We start from the raw sequence: 4,356 nt of genomic DNA on the forward strand, positions 1-4,356 counted from the left end.
ACAGATGTGATAATATAGGCTACTTAATGTCTTTGTAATAAATGCATCAAAACTATTACTCTGTTTGTTTGATGATTGTGAAGTTTGGATGGCATGAATTAAAGTGATTTAGGCCTTTTAACATAAATTTTACAGTGTCCCAGGTTTAGAACAGAACTCTCCCCCCCATTAGGAAATGTAGATGGTCTGAGACAACTTGGCACTAACAGAACTAACATGGATGCTACTTTTTCTACCTGTCCAGCTCTTAGCAGGTGTTTTAGGGAGCATTGTGATTAAACCAGACAGGTGCTGGCAGATAACAGCGACACCAGCGGCAGACCATAGGTATAACAGCATTCTGCTGCATCAGGAGGGCTGAACCACAGCAGCACTTTACAGGCTGCAGGTGGTGACTAAACGTTAGGTGGGATGAATCGCCACTCACGGTCGTCTAGGGCTGTTTGTGTCTGCACCACCAACATCAGCAGTGGCTGTAAAGACGCTTTCTGCATCGCTAATCCGCTCTGATGTCGCGGTGGAGAAGGAGGGGCTCTACGCTTTAATCCACAGCCAGTTGACTGGAGGGACAAGCTGAGCCAAGCGAGCAGGCACGGGGACAGGGGCGACGTGTACTGCAGCAGATCCGGGCCTCGCTCCTCCTGTGACATGCAAGTAAATGATTAAATGTCAGGTCCGGCCGCCGGGGACGGAAGACTGGTTTAGTGCGGGGCAGGGCGGCCGAATAGTTATGTGTTCTGGTCGTTTTCGCTGATGGTAGATCCGATACCTGCTGATGTAACCGGCGGGTTGGCCAGGCCTATACCGCCAGGTGAGCAATTTGGGTTGATTACGGATATAAATGCCGCCCCTGGAGACGCCGTTGTGATGAGCAATTGCTGTGCTTGTCGCCGCTGTGATCGTTTTTTGAAGTGAATCTCCCTCCGTTGATTTGTGTCCAGCTTTCCTTTGAGGTATGTCCATCGAACTGACTGTATATCAGATCTGTTGCGGTGTAAAGTGCTTAATTAGTTTGTTTTGTTTGTAGATTGTTTAGGGGATGACCACCTGCTTCTACATGGGTGATAATTGATGTAAGTGTGATCCTGCAGAAGTTGGCGTCCGTTGCACATGCTGTGCTGGGGCGACGCGCAGCCAAGGTAATCTGTAGTGCTGGTGGTTTTAATTGTTCTTATGCTGTTTATTAACAGTGGCTTTACCCATTGGAGAAGTGATAAGCACTGCTGCTTTGCGTGCTTTTATGTTAAGAAGCTTATTCAGCATTATATTTCCTGTTCATCGTATAGTACCCAAGTTTTATGGTGTATGAGCCGCATGTAAATGGTTTGCAAGAAGGCAAGACCCTCTTATGTTTGGTTTGGAGTGGTTTTGGTCATGTTTATTTATGGGTCTTTTCTAACCTGTAGACCTCTGACCATTTTTATTCCTGTTCTGCACTGTATTTATTGAGTGGGGAGTAACTTCTTCTCAAGCACAGTATTTTAGCTTCTGGGCTTAGGCCTTTTTTTAAAACATTGTTTTACTGTTAACTTATACATTGACTCAAATTCTTATTTTTGTGGACAAAACCAACGCCTCTGTGTGTTTGCGGACTTATCTGGGGGTGGTAATCTGGTGCTTGTGGGGTTGGAAGAATTTGACCTCTTGAAAACAATATTCTTTGAGAGTGTAGGGTATGGTCCGTCTTACCATGCTAACTCTGAGAGACGAGGCATCTGATGTTTGTTTATGGGTCTTTTCTAACCTGTTGGCCTCTGACCATTTTTACTCCTGTTCTGCACTGTATTGAGTGGGGAGTAACTTCTTCTCAAGCATAGTATTTTAGCTTCTGGGGTTAGGCCTTTTGTAAACTGTAAAACAGTCAAATACTGGAACCCTGCTGCCAGTATTTGACTGTTTATTTTACAGTTCTCCTACTGTTTTATAGTTTACTGTAATAATGTCATGTTCTAAATTATAGATTTCTGTATATTCTTAATTTTACAGTAATCTACAGGCAGCAGGGTTGCCAGTACATTACTGTTTTTTTCTACAGCATTACTGTTATAATACCATATACTAAAACACAGTATCATGCTGTATTTTACTGAAATTACAGTATATTATTGGTAAGGTAGCCACATTAACAATGGGATTTCACCATAATCCGAATACAATACCGTCATTTCTGTAAATGGAGCATATTAGTGGCAGCATTGACAATACCAATTTTACTGTGATATTTTCTTCAACATAATGATTTTAACTAACATGCAGAAATAAAAAATTAAATGGAAAGAAGAGATTTAGAAAATACAAATCAATTATGTAACATTATTTTCATGAGGTAGCATCAATTGAAAACTGTACTTTAATTTGTAAATGCATAAAAAAAATTCATTACAGCTGTAAATTTCAAGTATGCACAACACAACAGTAATCAGCTTTTTTTTTTTTTTTTTTTTTTTTTTGCAACATGCCACTGAGTAATTTCAGTGGCACTGAAAAATATCTAAGTCCAATCCTTAATCTAAAAGAAAAAAGACTTAGATGCTTAGACAAATTGAACAATATGAAAAAGATTTCCATTTGTTTTTTTCTCTTTTCTTCCTCTTTTGTTTTCATTATCTAAATGGTGTAAAATCTAGCCAGTCAGACTTGAATAGTACTTTATGCAAAAAGTTGCTCAATCAGACAAATCGCTATAATACAATAAATTTCACAACATTGGCAAGACACATCCTCCCTTCAAACTAAGGCAACAGTCTTAGGTTAACTCTTAGTTGAACTTAAATGGTTATTTTAAAACGGAAAGAGAATACTCTTTCAGATTAGATGTGATTAAGTGTCTGCCAATATTCTGCTGACTGTTTTTATACAAAGTGACCTTAAAAGGTAAAACTAAACATATACAAGAACACTCCTGTCCTGGGACAAGTGAACATATTCCCTTCTGGTTCATAGTTTTTCTTCAGTCTTCTACAACATAAATACCCACATTTTTCAAGTGGTGAGTAGCATATTTAGTAGACAGGAGAACATGTAATCAATGACAAAAATTGGGAACTAACCATGGCTGTGTTGATGTGAACTGGGTAGAGATCGCTTACTGGCCAATGAAATTCGATTCAAAGTCTGAGGTTCTTTAGAAGAGTGGACACACGGGGGTTGACTGTGACTGACTTCTTTTGAATAACTTTCCCTGTCCTCTTGGAGACTATCTTACCCTGGCTGGCCTTGGTCCCTTTTTCTGGGTTGATTCCAATGAGTCGCCTGAAAAACATTAGTCCAAGATTAGAGGCTGAAAAGAAAAAAAAATTTCTTATGTTAACTTGTATATCTTTACATGGAAGAATGTGCATGCTTTGCTAGGATATAAATAATTGTAAAAGCTCATCTGATATAGCATAAACAGTTTCATTTCAATGAATACGTACTGAGCAATATTGGACGAGGAGTTGGTGGTAGTGTGAGGGTCCTCTCAACATCAGCCACTGTGGCAGATGACTGTAGGGGAAAGACAGGTTTAATTCAAAAACAAAAAAAAAGTTTTAGTTCAGTGTGTCATCACAACTCAATAACAATGCTGATAAAGGCTTTGACAGAAGAGCACTGTAACTATTATTTTCTAGGCTACACACACACTTGCAAGGACATTACAGCTTTTTCTTTTCTATTTACAACTAAGCTAAAGTAAACCACCTGGCAATTTCCCTCTCATAGACAGACCTACTTAAAGCAGACCAGAAATGTGTTAACCTAAAAATTCACAGAAAAGAGGGGAGAAATTCCAAAATCCCCAAAATAGAAGCACAATAATACTTCTGCAAGCTAGCTTACTGAGCTGTTAGCTAAAGTTATTAATCAGTTGCAGTTTATTTGATGGCTAATATGATGTTGGTAAGCAAACATCAGCAGACAGATGAAATGTAATTCAGCTTACCCTGTGATTTGCTTCAAAATTGTAAGATTCAGATGGACAGTCCTCAAAGAAAATTGGCTCCAAGTCTGCTTTGCATGCGTCCTTGAGAAATACAGTAACGTTCTGTATTTGCGCTGCCTCTCTGCCGTTGATTCTAACATCACTCCCAGAATGCAACGCTGTTTCCAGTATATTGCAGTGTTTTATGGGAAAGGGTGGGCTGCCCATAAACACTTCCCAGAAGTCATTGTTTTCTACAGTATAGTACCGCCATGCGACTTTGCAGACTCGTGTCAACTAAGCAGACTTGTGTCAACCAAGACAGCCCCACAACATCCAGAGACTTATGGTACTCAGGGCGGATCTCATCCACCCCCGGTGCCTTGCCACCGAGAAGCTTCTTAACTACCTCAGTGACTTCAGCTTGGGTGATGGACGAGTCCACCTCTGAGCCC

The 4,356-nt window shown here is 40.1% G+C and overlaps 1 protein-coding gene across 2 annotated transcripts in view; it reads left to right on the forward strand.

Annotated features, from left to right (window-relative positions):
• Window positions 1-219: 219 nt before the first annotated feature.
• LOC109968673 (amyloid beta A4 precursor protein-binding family A member 1-like) overlaps window positions 220-4,356 on the forward strand; it is a 44,909-nt gene continuing 40,772 nt past the window's right edge. Inside the window, exons 1-2 of one of the 2 annotated variants that reach the window (XM_020615121.1) lie at window positions 220-953; window positions 1,028-1,073. The gene's annotated coding sequence lies outside the window, so the exon portion shown is untranslated. Of the gene's footprint in view, window positions 954-1,027; window positions 1,140-4,356 lie in introns of both variants that reach the window. The other variant, XM_020615119.1, reaches the window with a different exon arrangement.

Source organism: Monopterus albus, unplaced genomic scaffold (assembly GCF_001952655.1).
Source record: "Monopterus albus unplaced genomic scaffold, M_albus_1.0 scaffold158.1, whole genome shotgun sequence".
NCBI lineage: Eukaryota > Metazoa > Chordata > Actinopteri > Synbranchiformes > Synbranchidae > Monopterus > Monopterus albus.